The 24,002-nt window shown below is 37.7% G+C and overlaps 1 protein-coding gene across 5 annotated transcripts in view; it reads right to left on the reverse strand.

Moving 5' to 3' along the window:
* The window catches only part of NIPBL (NIPBL, cohesin loading factor), a 161,522-nt gene that overhangs the window by 135,325 nt on the left and 2,195 nt on the right, over positions 1 to 24,002 (reverse strand). For 4 of the 5 annotated variants that reach the window (XM_027634345.1, XM_027634340.1, XM_027634343.1 and 1 more), the window contains exon 1: positions 15,372 to 15,466. The gene's annotated coding sequence lies outside the window, so the exon portion shown is untranslated. Of the gene's footprint in view, positions 1 to 15,371; positions 15,467 to 16,803; positions 16,912 to 24,002 lie in introns of those variants that run through there. The other variant, XM_027634341.1, reaches the window with a different exon arrangement.

Consider the following 24,002-nt stretch of genomic DNA (forward strand, 5'->3'; position numbering starts at 1 on the left):
GAGGAGAGACAGTGGTGAAAATCCCACTTCCCTCACCTTTAGTAGCTAGACAGAAAATATTTACAGTCTCTCCCAGACTCTTACCTATTAAACTGAATGAGAATACTTTGAATTACAACGCTTCACTGAACACTGTCATTTGTCAAAGTGGACACTGCTTAGAAAGTATTTCCATTTAAATAGAACCAAGTTGTTTCACCTGCATAAAATCACAGTATTTCTAAAATAAGCCACTTCAGTTACACTGTAACTACAGGCATAGTACACTTTCATTTGAATTTTTCCCAAAAATATCATTATGCTGTTTTCAAATGTCAAATTAAGAATTTTTACTGACATAAGACTTCAAAAAATCATTTGCTTTGGAAGAGAGTGTCACCAAAACATGCACAACATACCAAAAAGTTCTCACTAGTTCTTATTATTGCTAAAACTAATTATAAGTAAGAAAATAAAGCAACATTTTCATATATGCTAATCCACATTTCCCCAACAGCCAAGAAAATAAAAGATCCATGCAGACTTATCTGTTCTATTATACTGAGATTTGTAAGTTGTTAACATCTTCCAATCAGCCAAAACATTTCTCAGGATCTATTTTAGCAACATACTTTGAAAGCCAGTATTCTCAAATAATTTATAAATACTATAATACTGTAAAACAAACAATGAAACTTATTGCAAATCAACAAACACACCCCCACAGAAAACCCCCAGAGATCAAGTTTTCTCCCACAAACGTACCCAACTCACAAATCAAAATATGTTTTGCAAGAGAAAGGGACTAAAGCCTTTTCATCTAGTTCACATCACACACTTGCAGAGCTACAGCCTCATTCATACTCCAGCCAACCAATATCTTCTGTCAATGCTTCAGAGTAAAACAACACAAGAAAGATTTTTATTTCCCTGGACTCCCAGAGCAGTCTTTCATGATGTGGCTTCTTCACTGGCTTGTGAGAGCTAGCAATTAAAATAGCCAATTTCAAAATTGTGGGGGAGAGTGGCAAAAGGGAGAGGTGAGCAAGACGTTATTAATGAAAAAGCATTACATTTTTTTAAAAAGTAGGATATTTAAACTGACATCAAAGAAATCCAGAAATCTAAGTTTCAGTGTAAGAGTAGCTTGCTTTAATTTACTATAGCCTGTTTCCAACTTCACTTACTGAAGTATTCACATAGCCTTTTCAGAAAGTATATTCTAATTATGTAATTTAGACAAGCCCTCACTTACAAAAGCAAGGAGACAATGAAGTTGACAAATAAAAAATATGCCAAAAAAACCCCTACACTGAAAAAGAAAAAAGTGCTCTTAAAAGCACTTTTTCAAAGAAGCGACTCATAAGATCTCAGACAGGATAAATGCACTGCCACTGCTTTTCTATTCATCAGTATATGGCAAATATTATTTCACCTTCCAATATAAGAAAGTTGGTCACCAGTTAATGACTGAAACTGCAAAATCTGTATTTTTCCATTTGTGAACTTTATGAGTTGCAGATATCATCTAATTAATTAAATAAAAAATCATGTGCATCCTATGAATCTCTAAATTCTAAGCTGATAGGCTACAGTAAAAGAGAAGTATGTCTTAGGCCAGGGACACAGTTCCAAGTTACTGGCTGAACTGCCCAGTTGACTATATCATGGGCACATGGAGAAGAAGGCCCAAGAACTGCTTCATGAAGGTTAAATTAGTGCTCACAGGATCACACCAAGACAATCCACACTGAATGCTTCCATCCCTGCAGACCCACAGATGTTCTGCTTATCTTCTCTATTCTCCAGGCACTTCACTGTAAGTGACGACCATCTCTCCTTAAAAGTCTAAACTTCACTATTGTGGAAGAGAGGGCTAATTATAGCTCTCGAATTCTCTGAGGCTTTAATAGAAAGCTTTTGACTGGAATTTAGACAGCACTATTGTCCCAGCTGTTGCTAAGGTAAAGGTGAACTGTAGCCCACATGCTACAGATGCACAGATAATCAGAATTGACCATGTAGATAATCAAATTAATGAATAAACCCAAGACTAGATTAGTGAGTCACGCTTAATTTTTTAATAGAATGTACACAGTTGCATGCTGAGCACTTTATTTTCATAACCTGTTGAACTGCAACAATTTCCAATTAATTATTGCTTTTTTCTAGGAAGGGGGTGGATTTTAAAATACAGGTAAGTTACATGTGAAGAGTCACAAAGTGTTTTACCTATGTTCTTCCTGAGATGCAGGTGACAACACCCACCTTTTTGAGAGGTAGCTCAGTCTTTCTGTTGTGAAACATTAACATTATTTCACAAGTCTCAAGCTCATTTTGGAAACTATTCTCAGTTCTCTGCAGCTTTGCTAGTGCAGAGGGAACAGAAGCCATTTGCTTTATTTTCCAAACTGAAAGTTACTGTAGCACAAACGAGCCACAGAAGCCAAACATCTTTCTGGGAATATTCTGACAACACGGGAGCACCAAAAATGAAGCATGACACCCTTCTAGTTTTACTTACATGCCATTTGAACAGAAACCAGAAGCAGCTGAAATGCTTCAGGCCTCAGCTACCTTAGACTTGCACAAAAACTGACACACACACTAAAATAGGAATAAGGAGTAGCTAATACTCAGTCTTTCATTTTCCAGTTGGATGCTGAGGCACCTATACAGGCAGGCACGCTACTCTTTGGTAGCTATTTGTCTAGGCTGTCAAACTCCTCAGTTTCTGTCCTATTTCCCTGTAGTGTAATCGCTAGCTGACCAACCTCTGGGATAACACATAAAACTAAGAGGAGGGCATCTTAGCAGCAAGGAAAAGATCTGTTCCTGTGTCAACAGGTTGTTCACCTCCACAAAAAAATAAACTCTTCACATTAAACTCACAGGACATCATTCTGCAACACTTCTCAATTCATAATACTTTTTTCAGTATTCATAATACTTTTAACAGTTGCCACGGAAGACCATAAATTAGAGCCTGCAGAACCACAAGTGGCCTTCCCAGGCCACATGTTTGACATTACTGTCTGCATGTTCTGGCACACATGATAATATTTGTGTCTAAGATGCAAATTTATACCGACAGTAATATTCTGTATAGTACCAAACTGCTATCTCACATAATCCAATATTCACTTACATTTGTGTTTTCCAGGTTCATATTACAAGGAACTCGAGCTCCCCCCACTGCTAATTATTCCTACTATTTACTCAAAACAAACATCCTCTTCTAAGACACTGACTGTCAAGTAGGTATTCCTGATTTCTAAAAGATTTTAAGGCAAATTCTCAAACACAAATCTGTGCGTTTTTTTGGACAACTATCTGAGTTATTAACCAACCAAATATATAAGCATTTTACAAAGATGTTTAAAAAAACCCTACTTGTAAGTTATCTGAAGCTAATTAACACATCACTGATGAGTGTGTTAGTAAGCTAAATGAGTGCTGAATTTATTAAACTATGTTCAGAGTTCAGGGAGTTACTGCAAAGAAATCACAAGTGCGAGCCCACCACTACACCTTAACAATTATCACTCCAGAGCATAACCCACCCCCATCCCATTCCTCCAAAACAGGAACACCTTTAACTTACCAAGATTTATGAAATGATTATGACAAAACACAAATTAACCACAGAACAAAACTAACGAACTATGACAGGATTATAAAGCTATTGTTGGTCTTAATGGGGTAAATCTAACCTAAAAATGATAATACATTATTTAAAGAAAAAACTCCAGGTTTTTCATCTTGCGTGCACCAAGAGTATTTACTACTGTAATCACTGAGTTCCTTAAATAAATATTTTACTGTATTTGAATACCCTAAGATTTAGGAACTCAGCTATTAAAGCCCTTGTTATTTCTTATTTCAGGAAGCAAATACATTGATATTGGTCAATTTCAAGTAACCATATATTGTAAACCCATTGAAAGTAATCCACTTGCAGAAGTATAACTTTAAAGCAATATTTGACACACAATTCCATTAACGAACCTTCATATAACTTGATTTACAGAATATTTCTTCATTATAATCATATACATGAAACCAAATGGAATTCTTTCTATCAAGGTGGATGTAATTTTGCTAATATAACCTCTGTGTTATGTACAGCAAGTTTAATGTTTTTGGTAATTATGAATGCTATTTGATGTTATTTCCATAGGGTCGCCTTTAAAACTAAAGTATTTCTATCTTCTAATTTTTGTTTGTTTTTCATTACCAAATAGCATAAGTATGTAAGCATCATCATTAAATTGATTTTTCTGTTCTTGTTTAAAATAGTTATCTGCTTTATCTATAACAGGCTTTATGATATCTTCTATCAGGATGTCAAAATTATTGTGTGTTACAATGAGTATTTCACCCATTTTTACTGTCCTTCCCAAAACACTTGTTCAAATTTACACCTGTATCAACAATTAGGTGCAGGAAGGAGACCCTAAATGGTGTTGTTTCGGACAAATACTATTCCCTCCCAAAATTTCCACAAGGTTACATGGAGTGTCAGCCACTCTTGGACAATTTGATTAGACTCTCTGGTTAACTGTGCATCAGCTGACTTTCAATAACTGTACCTAAGGCCCATGAAAAATGCAAATTAATCCAACCTTCCTTAGCCAGCAATGAAACAGGGTTAAATTAACCCAAGTTATTTGAAATTGCCACAGGCTACATATACACAATAGAACATTCACTGTATCTGAGCATGCAATAACTTCAAATTATCAGGACTTAACAAGTCATGTTGAATTCTCAGAAATCCATCTACAAAGAGTTTTATAAGACTTCATTAACTAATTGTTTATCAAGATGTGATTAAAAATTTGCTTAATTTCATGACATCATGTGTCTATTTGGAGCCTAGGAGAAAAGATTCATCAGGAATAAACACAAACATTCACAGGAAAAGAGAGAATTCCTCTTCCAAAGTCTACTAATTCAATACAACCATTCAGCATGCCACTAAATGAAATAAGTACCTTTCATGATTCTTTCCCCAGGTTGCAGGCTAAGGTTATAGTGTGAGAGTGTTTACTTTCCAGTAGTAAGATGGCTTAAGTAACGATATTTAGCGAAGTACAGACAAAACAGCCTTTGAACCATATCATTTTTATTGCAATTCCTCAAATACTTTAATTACATTTTCCACGGTAAAAATAAATTATCTATTTTTGCAAATAACGTGACTAAATTTTACATCACGTTTGATAGAATGCCAGAGGGAATTACTCCAGTGAGTAAACAGGCAGAGTCATAACTCTAAATAATCTTTTATAATAGTGACCATAGAGTGCACAGTGTGTTCCTACAACTCTCTAAGTCATTAGTCACCTCAATTATCACTGGGAAAGTTCACTTACAAGTTTGCTTCAGTATATGTCAGACCTGCCATTATTTTTGCAGATCTAAGCAGCTCAACACCTGTTTTACACGTAAGCCTAGGCAAGATCTTCAGAGTAGGAAAGTCCAGTCACATACATGCTTTGAATACACCTAACATACGAAACTGACTCCTCTGCATTGCGCACTAGCCACTGCCTCCAACACTTTACTCAAAATCTCAGCAGGACAGAGGAAGAACCCTGGCTCGGGGTATCAAACAGAGATTCTGAAATGCTCCTCAGTAGCACGACATTCAAGATGCATTTGTCACTATCCGCTAGAGTCTTCAACTGGTGCTAAAATTTTATCGGGTAGTGAGCATTCTCTCATCCTCTTGTTGAAGGAGTGCTACGCCACAGTGCAAAGAAAATTAATTAGAACAAGGAAAAAGCCTGAAGGAGAGAATATGATTATCAAATAAAGTGATTCAGACTGCCTTCCAAGGTGTAAAAATCTTGCCAATGTCTTCTACTGACTAACCAACATGGATTCCTTACTGAGCACCAAAGGAGATGAGAGTTCCATTTTGCATGCTCAAAATTTTGAGTGACATTCAAGGGCTGACCTTTTCAACAGCAGTATCACAACAAAGTCCCTTATTGATCTCACTCCAATTCACTTCTTTTACGTAGAAATTAGGATTGAAAATTTTACTTATTGCACTGTAACAGCTATTTTACAAGGCAATGCTTAAAAATGTATCACACTAAATGTATATCTATATGTTAAAATTCTTTTAATTAAAAAGTTACAAATCTGACTTTAAAAAACCCTCTAAAACAGAACACTCAGCAATGAAAAGTTGATATCAACAAATACTAAAACACTAATTTTTCTGAGCATCAACTGAAAGCTTTCCAGACTTCTGCCAGGAAATCTCACATCCCCAGGCTGAAAGTCTTTGCAAAATCAATCAAAAGTTAATAAATGCCCCTTGCCTTCAAGAGTTCTGACACAGTCCCTGGATTACGTAATTGCGAAACATTCCCCTGCCACCCCCAGGTCCAATCTTCCTCCCATTTACAGGAGGGATCTGCTCTTGAAATTAATCAGAGGCTATTCATGAGGCTTTAAGGTCTGTTGTATACACGACACTTCAATGCCAAGTAAAAACTAAGAGAATATGAAGGGAAAGAAGCTTCAGATCAGATCATAGAAAACAAAAATGCCACTCTTGGGAATCTCATTCTATTTTTATTAACAATGGTAAATATTTCTGTGTTCCTTTTTTCCTGCAGGCTCTAAAGCCTAATTTGAAGAAGTGCTGATTAGTCATATTTGTAACCAAAATTAACAGAATCTGTTCTATTATTATCATACATATTATGATGCAAAAAAAATCAAGTTAATTTAAAGGTAAGGTCCTGCAGTTGTTCCAGTTAGACTTCCAAACTTAATAAAGATCAACTTCTGCATCTCGGTTCTCAACTTGCATGATTACATAGCACCCTCAAAACCAGTTACAAAACTACTATTTGTGGAACATTACAATATTCCAATACAGACCACAGAAAAACCTATGAGGAAATTAAGACTTGTATCTTAGAACTTAATGATGTGAAGCAATTCAGGCAAAATGCTACATACTGAACACCAAAGAGAAATCAAAATGCTTGATCATAAAAGACAGGACTGAAAGCAACCTCAAGAGTTTATCCCTTTCCTCAAGGCAGAATCAACAATATCTAAGGCAAATCCTAAGAGACATTCATATAACCTGTTGTATTAAAAAAAAAAAGGAAATTAATGAAATACAATTCAATTCATTCCATACAGTCAGTGAAACAGACATCCTATTGTCAGAAAAAAAAAGTGATGACTGACTTAGAGTACCACAATGCACTCACAAAGACGGCAAATGTAGACTACACAGGTAATCTGAACTACAGAATCCCCCATCATTTGCTCTTACAAGAAGTACTCCATATTTCTGAGCTTTTTTTTTTTTTTTACTATGTAATTTCCTCAGTTAAGGAAAAAAAAGGACAATTCAAACAATGAATTCCTCTGTGTGAAATAATGCTTCTTTGCCCAGCCAATCCTTGTTTTGTACTTCAAGCCTTGTTTTGGCTTCTCAGGCAATTCCTTCTCCTTCCCCTCTCTGGCCTCTCTCAGAACATACTTCCCATCCGTTCTCATCCCCAAACTACTTTCCTTGACTGTACACACAAATCCAGAGTGCCCTTCTGTCTTGGCTTCTTGATAAGGCTGTTTCACAGCTCTTCCTTTATCTTTCTTAAGGACATTTGTATGTGTCCCATCAGCTCCTTTATCCAGTCCCCACGGTTCAGTCATTATTTCATAGAATCATAGAATGGATTCGGGTTGGAAGGAACTTTAAAGATCATATTCCCTGCCATGGGCAGAGAAACCTTCCACTAGCCCCATCCAATCCAGTCTTGAACACTTCTATACCTGGGGCAGCTACAACTTCTCTGTGCAACCTGTTCAGCTGCTCACCACTCTACTAACAGTAAGAAATTTCTTCCTAAGATCAAACGAAAACCTGCCCTCTGTCAGTTTAAAGCCATTCCCCCTGTCCTAATGCTACATACCCTTGTAAAGGCCCCTCTCCAGCTTTTCTGAAATGCCCCCTTTAAGTACTTGGTAGATGCTAAAAAGTTTCTCCAGAGCCTTCTCTTCTCCAGGCTGAACAATCTCAACCCTCCAGTCTGTGCTCACAGGAGATGTGTTCCAGCCCTTTGATCATCTTTGTGGCCCTACTCCTTAGGAACTTCAACCTCCTACTTTCACCCCATTCCTACCCTTCAAACTCCTATTTCCTCCCCATCTATGTAAATCTGGTTCCAGTCCACCACTATCCTTCCCCATGTGTCCACCCTTCCAGCCCCCTGCAACTTCAGGTCTTGTCTTTTACACACTCAGTACTGTGGATAGGCAGGGAATGGACACCAGAAAACTAACACTCTGTACCACACCTTCACTGCTTAGAACTTCATAGAAAAGCTCTGGTATGCATGCAAAATTTTTTCAACAATAATGCCTATAATCAGAGAAGTCAGCTAATTTTTTATACACTAATAACTTCCCAATTTTTGGACAGCTTTTCAAATGGCAACAAAATGCACATCCCTAACACAAGAAGTCACCTCACACTCAAATGTTAAATTCTGATTCCCTAAAACAGTGGTGCTCCAACTGCTTGAATAAAAGTTCAGACATAATTTTTAAACTTTTTTTCTCTATTATGACCCTTAGGAGCCAGCAAACTATGTTTGCTTTAAATGTTATTCAGAGAATAAGTCATAAAGGGCACTCACACAACATGTAAGATTTTGGCCTAAATGACTGAAGTGTAGCAAAGTCAGAAGAAAATCATTGCCTTTAAACAGTAAGTGTCAGCAAACTGCAAGGAGAACACTACCACTCCTACCTAGATGCAGGGAGAAATATATATTGTTAAAGTCTGCTAGTAACACTGTTAAGCAATGTCTCAATTTCTGGGAACTGTTAACAGGGTACACTGAAGTTTTGCTATGTTACAGGTTATGCCTCAACATGAGTTTTTAAAGGAAGCTGCCAGGAAGAACCAATCCTTACTGAGCATGCTAGCAAAGGAAAATTCATTTTCCACTATTAAAAAAAAAAAAAAAAGAAAAAGAAAAAAGGGAAAAAAAGCTATCACATCTCTTTAGTTTTAATAGAAATTTAGCAAACAAATCATTAAGCAGATTTTTAATTTTCCCTTCAGAAAAACAAAACAATAAAGTTAAAAAAAAAATTGAAGACTTTAGATCTCCACAAAGCACTCCCCCATAAGTTCTCAGCACAGCCTCATAAGAGTCTTATCAAAGTTTTCTCAGCTTTTAGACTACAAAAAGCCGGTTCCAAATTATTTTTCTACAGTTGTTAAGGTGGCTGCTGTACATAGCATCCTATCCGAAATATCCAGAGCAAGTATATCTGAAAAAACAGATAAAGCAACACATCTGAACAGAAAATAACATGCAAGAAAGGGTGACAGTTTCTATTAAGACCTAAGACTTGAACCCAAAATTTGAGGCACAAAGTATTTGCAGCATCATCCTTTCTGAGTACCCGGTCAACACAGAGGAAAGATTTAGCTCAAACATGAGAGACAGGGATTGCACTATGTTTGCATTCAAGGAGCTTGAAAAATTACATTGTATTAACAAAACAAACAAAAAAAAAAAAAAAAGAGAGAGAGAGAAAAGGTTAGCACTATAAAAACAAGCGTTAAAGTATTAAGAAATGTCGGAATTAGGGTTGCTTATGCCTACAATTTAGTCCTTTGTGCATTGCAATAGTCATTCATTAAACAAGCATATACCACTTCTTGTTATTCACAGGAACACTCCCTCATATACAGCACATGACATATATGTGGTGAAACAAAGCAGAGTTACAGAGTAAAAGGAGGTGCCTTCTACGGCACAGATCACTTTCCTCCTAAGGAATTTGAATAAAACATAACTAATAAATCCAGTTGATTAAAACATTTCATATTCAAGAGATATTTTGCTGAAAACTGACATTTACAAAAATCAACTCATCTTAAAAAAAACAAAAACAAACCAAAACAAACTAACAAAAAGCTCCACAAACTTACTTTCACGGAAAACTTTCATCACAAGTAAAGACAGAAAGGAAAAAAAGTTAGTAAGAGTAAGTGCTATTTATTCTACTTATTCCATAATATACTCACAGCCTCTGAGCCATGCCTTGACCATATGACACAAGAAGCCATAAGTGGAGAAAAAAGTTCAAGAACTTCTCTGCCCTACACAGATTAGACATTTGGGCCCGGATTTCCTGCATCCCCAAATCAACCCTCTGGCTAGGAATGCAGTAGCTACACCTCAGAACAGTCTCGCTTTCCTAACAGAGGCTCAGAGGAGCCGGACAACTGACACGGCAGTGAAGTGGTCTGACCACTAGGTGCAGAGGTTCGCGTTCAAGCAGTTTACATCAGCTGCAACGATTACGAGGTTAAGAGGGAGACTTTTATTTTATCCCCAAGAGCCAGAAAACAAGGCTCAGGACAACTTCCAGCAGGAATGAGTAATCCCGGATAGTAACAGTAAGATTTTGAATTTCTGTGTGCAATACTGTAGCCAACACACTTAATTACTTGTTGGATTTGGGTTATAATCTAGTTGTTGTCTCTGTTCTCCCTGACAAAGTTTAAGAGATTTTGGGTTCTTCACAATATGGAGGATCTTTTTTTTTAGGTTTCCAGAATAGGAAATCTATTCTTTTCCAGCTGTTGGCATGATCAACACAGTTGAAATTTAATAGATGTTTAAGGCCATCAGCAAAACCCCATCCTACACTTCTAAGGGATAAAGAAGGAGAAACAATGAGTCTAATATGTTGAAATGTAGCATTCACACAACCACAAATAAAGTCAAGAAAAACAGTGTTATGAACTTCCTAAGTGCTGTAAAGTAACTCTAAAAAGCTGAAAAATAAAGCAAGTCAAAACACACAGATTTATAAGCTTTTAAAACTCACTAATTTGATTCAGTTTCAGCTTTCCATCTACAAAATGGAAATAATATTTTACAGATGTGCAGTAATAAAGCTCTCTAATGTCTGCGAAGTGCTTTATATTGGGATAACTCTAGAAATTAAAATATGACAACACTTCAGCCTTCATGAAAGGACTGTATGTGTACACCATGTAATAGGGCAGCAGGCTGCACAATGAATGACAAACATACATGTTATAACAGTATCCCAGTCAGCTGGCATTTCCCAGACACTGTAAGAGGCATTGAGCTGGGGCTGTGCGGGAGGGTGGAACATAATGGTGCAGTTAAAGGCCCAGCTCCTTGTCTGCTGTTTCCTTGTCTGATTCCCTCACTTTGCGGCCTAGCGCTTTCTGACACCGCTCCTCTAAAATGCATTGCATTCTACACACACACACTGCTACCAAACCCCAAGTGCTTCAAGTCAAACCACAGCAACAAACCAAATAATTAAATTATCTACTTACATAAAGAATTTAGAGATCTCTGATTGGAAAACCAATTAAGACCAACTTATAAAAACTCCAGAGGCCATAAAAATTAACTTTTTCTATAATTTTTTTCTGACTTTAACATGAAAACTGGTCTTGGATGTTTATAATTTTTTTAAGCTATTTGTGTAAACCAGGTAGTTACCTTCAAATACAGTATCAACAACCATGTTCAATGGTTGTTTCCCTTTCAGTTTCCACAAACAGTTGGGCCAAAATCCGTTCTCCCCTTCCTTTTGCCAGTGAGATGTTCCATAGTTAACAGTAGGGACAGGAAGAGAGATACAAATCACAAGTCCTGTATAATATCCTCAAACACAATTTCCTCACTTCTAGGCTGTCACAGATGTCAATACAAAGCACTTTTCTCACACTTACTTTGGGGGTCAGAATCAGCTATTAAGAAGTATGTTTGTAATACAAAAAAATAAAAAAAACACAAATACAGACTAACCATATTGAAGATTTTTAGAATACGAGCCTTTAACAACTGTAATTTCAAAAGTACTTCCTTTTTTATGATTAGAATTATTGTACAGTTATGAGCAACAATACACAGGTATCACCAGTTTCAAGCATTTCCTTGTAGGTATCTCTGTGTCTGATACTCTGTATCACAGAGTATTCGTTACTGCTGATGGGTCAAAATCAGAAGCTAACCTAACCTGTACTACTTCTAATAAAGGCATATGAAAAACAAGATCAAAAACAAGTGGTATGACACTGAAATGGCCATTCTTTCAAATGTTAAATATTTCTAGTGAGCTGTTTTCTGACACTGAATAGCTTAATGCTGGATGATCCACCTTGTACCTACCAGACACCAGATTCTAAAGCTATCACACTCATATTTTTCCAATTAAATACGCCCATAATTGCTGTCCAAGTGTATTCATGTACATTCATGAATAGTATACACACTTCTAAAATAATTTCTAGAAATCATAAATTTGAGAATTTGAAAACTTGATTTCTTTCTTAGGTCTAGGTATTCAGGATAGAAGTATTTTCTTTTGCTCTTTAGTTACTGTTCCATTGCTCCGATCCTGTTCTGTTGGTCCTAAATCAAAATTTAAACATTTCAAATGTAAAAAAAAAAAAAAAAAATTTAATGGTATTCCTGTTCTTCCTTCTTTGTTTTTAAAAACTAAAGAATTATCTTTTATTGACACCAATAGACTTCAGGGAAATATTTTTTTGAGACAACTTCAGGTAAAATATTTAAGAAGTGAAGAGGGGAAAAAATAACCAAAGCTGTACACAGGAAACAAATTCAAAATATACAAAGTAGTCAAAAGTACAAAATAAAAGGTAGAGAGAGGAATTTTCCTCTTTTTCTTAAAATAATTGTTACAACTAACATCTTGGGAATAATTAATTTTGTATTTCTAGAACATCAACAAAGTAATTACATCTCCTCTAAGCAGCTAGCTGTTGTGATAAACAATGGACCAGTACAAACTCCTAACATCAAGGGAAAAGTAGTATGAAAGTGCCACAGGCCTGCTTCAACACACACACATGTGCACACACTCTCTTAAATGTGCTAAAAAACACAATCTAAAAGAAAAATAAGTCCTCTTACTAATATTTCAACATTAAATATTTCTATAAAACTACATACATTATGATAAAGCAATTAATTCAGGATTAACCACATACGGCTCACAAGAAAAAAAAAAACAACAACAAAAACCTGATTGCAAATAAAAATAGACAACATCTTACATTTCCCCTTATAAATACACCTATTTTTCAATCCAGAAAACTGTATGTGTTCTGACTTAAAAAAAAAAAAAAGGGTGCTGTAAACACAACCACACAACCCAGGCAAGATAAACTTGACAGGAACTATGTAACTACAGTAGCTCATTTCCTGCTCATATCTGGATATATTTAAAGCAAACCTCCCCAAATGAAAAAATAAGTCAGGAAAGTTCACTACTGTTAGCTTAATAAACCCATTTTTGTTAGAACGGGAGCTGCCTGAAACGGAGACGAAAGAAATGCCAGAGCTGATGTCGCTTCCTGATGATGAAAACTACCCAAGAACTACAACTACTTCTGCACGGTCCTTTCTTCCTCGTAAAGCTGAGTTACACTCGGCCTTCACGCACGCTACAGGCCACAAGAAAACAGCAATTCCGCTGTTACACACTGAGGTGGGGACAGTTAGAGACTGTGGCTCCTTCTGCAATTCACAAAGTTTAAAAATAAAAAGCTGCTTTTTCGAAGTGTAAATGGTTCCTCTCCACGCACGTAGGCCTGAGGCCCTGTTGCAAACAGTGTCTAACAGGACCAGGCAGCACAAAGACAGGAATGGGAGATTAGTGGGAGGAAGGGAGGCCGGGATTGGGGCTCAGCAGGATCTTCTGGCTTTTTAAAATTCAAACTGCTCCCTGACCAATACAAATCACGGACACGCTACTGACTACTACACGGATTTACAGCATTAAAAACACGCCTTCTACGTGACAGCTATATTAACTTGACCCTTTTAAACATGTATCAGGACACGCAGGAGGCACGATAGCACAGTTTTATTTATAAGACTCTTAACACAATGCACGAGAAAGTTACTCAATTAGATACAGTAACCATGTACTACTACAACAAATCTACCTGAACAACTAAAAAACCTGCTGAGAAATGGACAAATGATGTAATGACGATACTTGTTTGCCATTTACAAAATTCCTTTCTAAGTGAAAGATGAAAACTTTGTATCTTAAAATTTCCTGCAATTATGTAATTTCTGCAGGAGTATTTTTATTGGTTCACAGGGTGTTTTAAATCTACCTCAATTTTCAGTAACACTCACAAGTCGACCACTTACAGGTCCAAGATACTGTAAATCAGCTACCATCTATTTATAAAGACCTGACACTCATCAACAGTCATTTTCGAAACACATTTGACCTATTAAAATGATACCTAATTACATATTCAAACATCATGGACACAAACAGCCAATAACAAGCTTGGGGTCTCAAACTGATATGGCCTGATAAGAAAGGATGATACTTTTTAAGCATTCCTCACTTTTCACTTAATTAAGTTTACGTTTGATTCTCAAGTACTTCGGGTAAGATCTCATCTTCACCTTGGTCCCTTAAATGTCATAAATGCAGCACTTTACACACGATCCCTTGCCTGTTTTCTGTTTGCTAGTATTCCTTCTGAATTTAATACATATTCCTGTAATGTATACAGCACACAGACACTGAGATTGTGTGGAGTACCTGATACAATATGCCTGTCTATCTGTATTTCCTGGGTCTGCAGGTGTCCGTGTTATGTCAATCACCCTGAAGCACTATTTTATGCTATAAATATACTAAGTTATTAACACACTAATCAATAATATTATTTAGAGATTGAACATCTGCACATTATAAAATCAAAAGCATTCAAACTTTTGAATGTTCAGAACGCAGTTGGTTAGAAGGAGAAGGTAACAGTGAAGAGAGGTGATATTTTTGTTCCAGGGTATATACATTGTCTCTCTTCCCCTATTCCTCCACTTAGTCCTGGCCCACTTCAGAGGGCTATCTGCGCTGGGACCTTCCTTTCTTGCCCTAAGAGAAGTTGTAAATATGGCAAAGCATCAGTGCACATTTGCGACTAATTGTATTGTTTCCTCCTCCTCCTCCTCCTCCTGCTCTTCTCGGGTTGAGGCCTGTCACTGAGCAGCCGCTTCGCCTTTCTAATCCCCGAGCTGGAGTAAAGGCGCTGGCCGGCGGGCCTGCGCCCTCCGCCGGGCCTGGGCCTCCCGGCAGCCCGGCAGGAACCAACCTCCTCCGCCAGACCCGAGCGAGCAGGAAGGGGGGCTGCGAAATAAACACCTCCAGTTGCCACTTACTCCCCTGTACCCCGGGTAACAGCTAATCCCCTCTGCTCCCGGCAGTGCTGGGCCGCTGGGCTGGGAGGCCCGGCCTGCTGCTGGAGAAGGCAGGGAGGGGAAGGGGAGACAAGGAGGGGGGATTACCTGAGCAAATCGGCGTCTGAATCCAACGAGAATCCGAGTGAGGGGGAGAAAAATCCGCCCCCCTCCCTCCTCAGAGGAGCCGCCGCCGCCGCTGGGCCGCCGCCGCCGCCGCGGAGCAAGAGGAGGAGGGGAGATAATATAACAACAATAATCCGGGCCGGGAGGGGGGCTGGCTCCTCTTCCGTCTCCTCCTCAGTGCAGCGAACATGTAGAGCCGGGGGGTGTGCGGCCGAGGCAAATCCCTTCCCCCCGAGCCTCCTTCACAACATCAACACGGGCCGGGCCGCGCCGAACCGGTTCCGAGCCGCGCTCCGGGCGGGGGGGAGCGGGGGGTGGCCGGGGGGCAGCGCTGCCGAGGGGCCGCCGCCGCCGCCGCTCCCTCCGAGAGTGCGAGCGCAGGAGGGCGGGGAGGGGCGGCCTGGGCACGGTGAGTCGGTACCCAGCGGGGGGGCAGGGGGAGAGGAGGGCGAGGAGGAGGAGGGGAAGGAACCTGTGTGTGTCTCTCTCGCTCCCTCTCAGAACAAAATGCCGACCGGAAGTGCAGCGGCAGGAATGACTCCCTCCACCGGCGCCAAACACAGCAGCCTCCCCCTTCCCTTCCCTTCCCTTCCCTCCGCTGCCTCCTCCTCGCCCGATCGCTCCCTCGCTCCACCAGCGCCGCTTCCGCCGCCGCAGCTGGAGCGGCTCCCTCGCCCTCGCCTCGCAGAGGAGCCTCCGCTGCGTGGCTCTTCTCCCCCTCCCCACCCCTCCGGCTGCCGCACAAGTTTCTCTTTCCTTTTTTTTTCTTTTCTTTACTTCCCTCCCCCCCTCCTGCTGCGCAGAACGAGACCGAAGTTTAAGCTTAAGCCTGCCCTGAGAGGATTTGTGAAGAAAGGACCGTCGGAAAAAACCCACACGTTTTGGTGATTATTTTTTGTCTTGCCTAAGGATGGTGGGGAGGAGGAGGACTGCAAAATGCCGCTCGCAGGAGGCAGACCTGGAAAGGCGCCTTAAAATGAATCCTCAAAGACGGCAGCCCCAGCGGGTGGGACACTCGTCCGAGTTACTGTTGCCGCTCATGTCTGTCTTTGTGGATGTGAGAGGCCGCGCCGCAGGAACCGAAACACCCGCGGCTGAAAGCGTTGCCGGGGCGAGGGATTTCCAGGTGGACATACCGAACGGGAGTGGCTTTAAAAAACAACCTTTTTGGACGGGGACAATATTGATGTTCAGGTGAAATGTCCTTCGCTGGAGGCTGATGCTCCACCGCCACCAGATTTACGGGAAATATTTTAATTGTGTGTTGTGAAGGAGTGTTTGCAGAAAGAGAATGTCCTAATATGAAAGACTTTATGGTGTTCCACTGTACAGGTAAAACTGAATAATGATAGCACAGGATAAAAATGAAGGAGCATTTATATCCGATTAATTAACTATATTTTTTAGTACTCACTTAATGTCGTTTTGCTGCTCAGTACTTGGACAAAAATCCCTTCATTTCTAGAGGAAGCATTGCTTGTCTGTCGACTTCAGGATTCAGCTGGACACAGCTGTTAATACCCTGTGACATATAAACACACCCTTTCAGCGCTGGATGGATGTTATTTGCACAAAGGGATAATATCTTACACCAATGCACTTGAATCTTTCCAACGCTTAGGATTTTCAGAATAGTGCTCTGTCTTTAGTACAGATTTTAAATGCCTCTCAAGCTTAAACTGCTACTAAATTCGTAATTTTGGATGAATCAAACTTCGTTTTACAAGCATATGTGTTTTTGTTTGAGAGTACATAAATGAATATGGTACTAGAGAATATGGTAATTAAGTACCGGAAATACTAATATCTACTGGCTCGTATTAATGGAGATAGAGAAAACTGAGCTCTGAAAAAAATCTGTTCCATACCTTTGTTCCTGTTAATATAAAAGGCCCCAATCTTATAATCGTTTATGCATTTACAACTTAAAGTTACCCATGTGAAATAAAGGGAGACAGTTGGTTTGCAAATGAAGCGTGTGTGTTCTTAGGTCTTTGCCCTTAATTTAATATGTTGCAACTCTGTAACTCAAGGGGGAAACTATTTACCTTCTCTTGGTAACAAATTAAATTTAATGAACTACCTATCTGGAGTTCACATACCCCTATATGTGTGTATTTATATATCTAAGAATTCTCAGGAAAATGTAATTCTAAAATTAAAAAGTTAGCCCAGGAATACTACTTCAATCTGCTTCTAACTGATTATTACCAATTCATGTTGATGTAGTCTTTCTGTGATTTTAGTAATTTATATATAGAATTATTTTTTCTCAATTGGTAAATTAATATGTAAATAAAATATAAATACTAAAATTTTAATTTTCAAATGCCAAACATGATTTAGACAGTACAAACGTTATGGTAACTAAGAGACAACACCTATTTGACTACAGTTTCAGTGAGAGTGTCACTGGACCATTTTATGCTTTATAATACTGTTCAACTAAAAGAATTTGTAGAAATGGCTATTTTATCTGAATACTACGTTGTATTATCTACACATGAAAACAACTAATTCAAGCCATTAGTTCTTTTAGAAGGTCATGTGTGACACACATGGGCAAATCAGGATTGTTTTTTCCTTAAAGAAAATTAAATATTTTTTATTCCATTAGATATTACTCTAATTTACCTTTTAAAATGAAAGATCAAATTCTTTGACTGCATTTAGACAAGTGGCTCCTTTTATTCCTCTTCAAAAGCCCACTCACAGCAATTTATTGCAGAATGGAGGCTCACTATGTTCCTAAAAATACTTCAGTATGCACAAGCTTCATCTCCTTATGCCTGAAATGCCAGAAAAAGTGATAAATCAAGTATTTCAGATTACCTGAAAACTATTGTAAGATCCTTTAAAAACCTTATTTCTGTTCCAGGCCTTAGTCATGGGGTGGGGATAGTCCTAATCTGTATGGGAGGAGCTCTGCAGTCATGCAGCCCTGCCTGTGGCACACTGAGGAGCACACGCCGCCTTAACAAAGCTGGTCGCAGTGTGGAGGAGGGCAGAGCTCCCTGAATTGCCCTGACAAATCCACACCTATATAGTCCAGAAAATGAACTACAAGTTTCAGGGTAAAGCTTTAGAACCTAATCCTGCTCCTTTTGATGTCAAGGGAGAATGTGCCTTTTGCCTCAAACCAATGACTGTGTTCCCATAAATTTAAGCTGTTTACACAGTCTGTTATTCTGAGACTGGCTTCTTGTTCTTCAAAGAGTATTCTAACTCAAAAGGCAGAAATTAAAAACTGTTTTTAAAACATATTTCTCAAGCAATTTTCACAAAATATATGGAAAGCTGTAGGTATGCCTCTTGCTGCTGTTTACAACTGCATACTGAGATAAGCTTTCCAGATGCAAAGATAATATTTGTATGTACACTGTTGAAACTGGAGAAGAGACCTCTTCGCCCTCTTCATTCTGATGTTAAACTCCCCTGACTGCTACATGTTCTTATTCAGCTTCATAAATTATGGACAGCATGTAATACTGGAGTAAAAATACAACTTTTACTTAGATGTGATTGTTTTCTTAGACGTTATTGTTGTAATTTGAATTTTTTTTTCTGTAAAATGTATTGTGCTTTTCCATTTCTATTTCTTTAAGGGCCATTATAACACTCAGGTACCTGTCATTTTAAGTTGTTAATGGGATACTCAAACATTGTTATCTTTACATTTTAGTAATTTACAGGTAGTATGTATTTCCAGATAGATTTTTAAAATAAATGACATGTCAGTAAAATAATTTTAAAATTAAGATTGTATATTTTTTATATTTTCTCAGTAATTAAAAAGAACTTTCCTATAAAAAGTGGGAGCTTGTTATCTGAAGGTAATACAGTAATGCAATCATTAGACATCATCCTAAATTTAAGTATTCAAATTATTTAGAATCTGGTGTTAAGGCTGGACCACAACAGCGCACAGGAAGAATGTAGTAATGTATTCTGAATGACAATTAATATAAAGTTATGTTCTTTGCATTGACTTTAGTTCACAGGAGCAAATAATAGTGCCATGTAATTGATTCACTGGGAAATATTCATTGTGCAAAGTAAGCAACCTATACATAAGGCCTCCAGTGGTACAGGTTAAATAATAAGCCAAGGAAGCCGTGAGACTGAGAAGTAAAATATTTGTACGGTGACTTGCCGTAAGCTTACAACTTCATGGGGACTACTGATTTAGGGGGTTTTTTCTGACAAGCCAGGTGGAGGTAATTTTTTTTCCTTCTTCTAATTATTTAGCTTAATTTACTAAAAAAAGTTTAATATGAAATTAAATAATACTTTCTCATTTTTTCTAAATGACAAACTTGCGTTATCTCTACTGTGCTAAGAATGTGTTTCTATTTGTATAGGATATGAATTTCATGGCAGGTGTATCTATTAAAATGTATAATTGTTTCCATGGGGAACAAAAGACAGAAGACAAAACTTTTGTACTTTCACTTGAATGTTGAAGTAAGCTCTTGATTATGCAAGGCACTAAGGGTTCTGAATAAAGTTAATGTAAAACACATAATTCAGACTATAAAACATGCATAATAAATAAAATATAGTGATAGACTGCTGGACAAGTAGACTGTCCCGGTATTGTTACATTAGGGTCATAAGAACAGACCTAACAATTTAAATCCCTTAATTTTGTAGGGAAGATAAATGATCAGTTACATACTGTCATAGCAAGCAATCTGAAATCTGACCAAAGATGCTCCTTAGGCTCTTTCCTGTGGATTCACCATTGCTGAATTCCAGAAAGGAAGAGGGTATCATTCCAGTATTGCATGTTAGCTACATAAGAAATCCTGTGCAATTTCACATAAGGGGGCTGTTGAGGGCCACTGTGGATAATTTTAAGAGATAAATATAAAAACATTCAGGCTTTTTTTCCTCTCCACTTTTTAAGATGTAAAGCTAAATCAATACAGAGCTTCATAAGCCAGTAAGTAAATGTGGACTTTCATCTTCTGGTAAAGGACAGAAGCTGAAAATTAAGGACCATTGTATTCAGCACAAGATGAAAGTCATACTTGCATGGATTAAAGTAATCTGAGAATATCATAACGTGCTTCAGATGCCTTGCCACTCCATTTTTAATGAACTTGCCAGTAAAGAGAATACATAAGACAGAGATAAGCTTATCTATATCATGTAGGTTAAAAAAGCTTCTTGGGCTCAGGCCTTTAAAAACTGCTTCTTTGGAAGAAAGCAGAACTTTTCTGTTCTTCGGATACTGAAGTGTTAACTACCTCAGCCAAAGGATTCAATAGCTACATATAAAAGAACAGGTTAAACATGCCTGGGACTGTTCTCTGGCATTGGGGCTGGTAACCACATAATGTTTTATGCTTGTATTATTAAACTCTTCTATTCTTCAGAACAGGATAGTCACATGCATGTATTGGGAATGGTTCCTGACTCACACTGACTTCTAAACTGTGCAAAGGAATTGTTTAGGAAAGTGCTAACTAGCATGCTTTAAGCCTGTGCCAAGGTTTGTTTGAACACTCTAAAACACAATTTTCAGACAAATTATTTCCAATGTCAATGCATGTTTCATTTACATTGCATTTTACAAACACACCTCTGGCAATCTCCTGGAATTGATTAGCCAAAAGAAAGGTAAGAAGAAACTGTGGTCCCCCATCTAGAGATAAATCACATTCATATTTCCAGTTATTTCTTTATTGAAGCAATTAATTACCTGATTTTTTTATCCAGAAACCTGACAAAAGAGAGTTGATTGATTGAAATTTGGCTATAGTTAGATGTTTGTTCACGTGAAGTGAAGCCATTTTAAAAAGTCATACACACTGTAACCTGCAGCAGATGTCCCTTTTTATTTTAGACATCCTGTGGCCCTTATGAAAGGATGTTACAGTGAGAACAGGAAAAGACACATTGTGCAAGAAATGAAATAAAGGCAAGCAACTTCTGCACTCCTGTAGCTTATGGCTGTAAATATCAATTTGTAATAAAAATTACTTCTGAAGTGTAATTTATTGATTTTAAGATAAGAATGGGAAAGGAGTAAGGATAAATAAACATCATCGGTGATTTTCTGAATGCTGAGTATTCCTCTTATAAGTTCCATTATATATATTATTACATTTTTTAACTGGACATGTGCTGGACATTTGCTTCTCTCAGTATGGCCACAGGGATAAATATCAGTACATCTGGTTTGTCAGGACTTCAGAAGATGTGTGGGTGCTTCATTAGTGAGCCAGAAAGCAGTATAAACTTGTCACTGCAGAGCTGCAATACTGCACATTCTGAAGGGCAAAGCCTTTTTAAAATTTTTGTTTAAACTTTTGACAGGGACAATAAGTGGTCCATAAAACTGAGCTGTTAACTTAGAGAAGCTGCAATTAGATACAAATAAATGTTTCTGCCTAGGTGATCCAACTTGGTTGTAATAAAGAAAAAAAGGACTGAAAGAAGAATATACCTTTTAGGAATGATTAGCATGGAATTCTCAAAAAAACCACAACTTAAAAATCACATTAAAACGATCTATAGATGAAAATGTCCTTTTCTGGATCATGATATATTTAAATTCTAGTGTTGATGTTTAAATTTCTGTATTTATCCTCCCATTGTTTTAAAATTCATAGTCAACTTCCTCAGGTTTCATAAATGTAGTTGATCTTACAAAAGAAAAACAGCATAGAAATCTCTGGCCTAAGAGGTACATATTTGGAGAAATTACATGATAAGCATGAGCAGTTTTTCTAATGCTTATAGGAAAGTACAAATAATTTAAAAATCTTGATGACAGTGAAAGGCCACTAGTGTGCACAGCATTCTTAATTTATGTTAATTTACAGTTTTGAATGATTACTGAACATTTTGTAGGTTTGCCAGTTTTCTCTACTGTTGACTGCATTCCAGTGACTCTCCTAAAGAGGCTGCAAACTGCATACCTGTGCTTTTGCTAATATGTTTTCCATGCTATGTTTTCCATGGGATCAACTCTCTGTTATCCATAAAATTGCTGTTAGATAAAACATATTCCATCAACTTGTCATAGAAAGTGCTCTTCAAAATCACTGTAAGAAGAAGTTTAACTTTCTGACAAAAGAACAGGCTCCACGAGAACATGGGTACATGTTACAACCAAAAACAAAGACACATGTGGTTGGCACATGTTTTGTTGGATATTTGAGGACAGGCATGTGTGAGAAAAAAAATGCAAAAAAGATGCAGAGAAGACACAGAAACCTATACACAGGCCTGAGCAATGGCTGGGAATGTAGCTGTAAGAAAAACAGAGCAAGAGAGATTCAAGATGACTATCAACAAAAAACGACCTGAGACTTCAGGTGAAACTTTCACGTGGTTTCAGAGGAAAAGAACATACACACAATCTTCACAAACAGAGTGCATCCAAACATCTGATGCCATCATATATTTTTTCTAACCAGAAACACTGCACTAGCCATTCAAGTCAAGGCAGGTAAGATTACATTGCCAGTTTTAAAGACAGTTGCGTTCTAAATAGATGCATAAATTAAAATAACTTGGCAGCATTCAAAATATGAATTTTCCCATCAGGAAAATATATCCACATACACCACAAAATGTGTTTTATACTTTCATTCGCTAGATTTTTGCCTCAACTTACTCATTATTTTCACACCTTCCATGGTTCCATTGCTGCTTCCTCTCATTTGCAGATTAAAGTCAGTGTTTTGTTTACTCCAGGCTACACTAGTGATTACTCTCTTCTGGTCAAAGTACTTTTTTTCTCCTGCATTTCCTTAGGCAATGTTTATCTTTTCTCTGCCATTAGACTGAGTTCTCCCTAATATTGTGGATTGTTTTCTTCTTTCTTGCTCCCACAGAGGCAGCATATAAAAGCCCTTATTTTCTTTATTTTCCTATTTTGACTCTTCTTCTTTGGCAAAAATAATCCAAGATATGAACCTCTTCATGTTCCTCTTAAAGAATGACTGGCTTAAAAAGGATGCCTCTATAAGCTGGTTTTCTATTTTTAGAAAAGAAATTTTAGTGTAAGCCTCTATCTTACTGGTTTTATTTTTTTTCCTCTTCCTTGTGTTGATGGAATAGCCAAACACCCATAGAGGCAAAAGAAGAATGTAGAGTAGACAATGAATGAAAAACTCTCTTTGGTGGGTACATAATTTTTAGTACTATAGAAAAAGTATTTGTGATTGAATAATGTTTGGATAAAAAGTTCAGTTAAATAGGGACAATCTGTTGCTAAAGAGATTGCTTGTGAAAGTCATGCTATAAAATTTCTATTTATAGTATAGCATAAAAAGTACTTACATGAAAAACTTTCACAAAAAATGTTATTTATCTGCAGACCTAAAAATATGATCTTTCCTTTTTTCATTTTTCCCCACTTCATTTGAGAAACTTCATTTAGACCACTGAGTGCAAATACGTATTTTATTTAAAATGTCAATGTTGTGCTGTTTTTATGATCGTCTGGAAACAACTAAGCACACTGCTAAACTTGGATGTTGCCTCATAATCTTCAGAAGTACTGAAGTTGACTGTCCAGCCCAGGGACATGCTAAGCAGACACGTTATCCACATCTGAGCTTTCCTTAAGAATGAAAAAGTGGTCACCTAAATAAT

This window comes from Corapipo altera, unplaced genomic scaffold (genome assembly GCF_003945725.1).
Source record: "Corapipo altera isolate COAL_440 unplaced genomic scaffold, ASM394572v1 61411, whole genome shotgun sequence".
Classification (NCBI taxonomy): Eukaryota; Metazoa; Chordata; class Aves; order Passeriformes; family Pipridae; genus Corapipo; species Corapipo altera.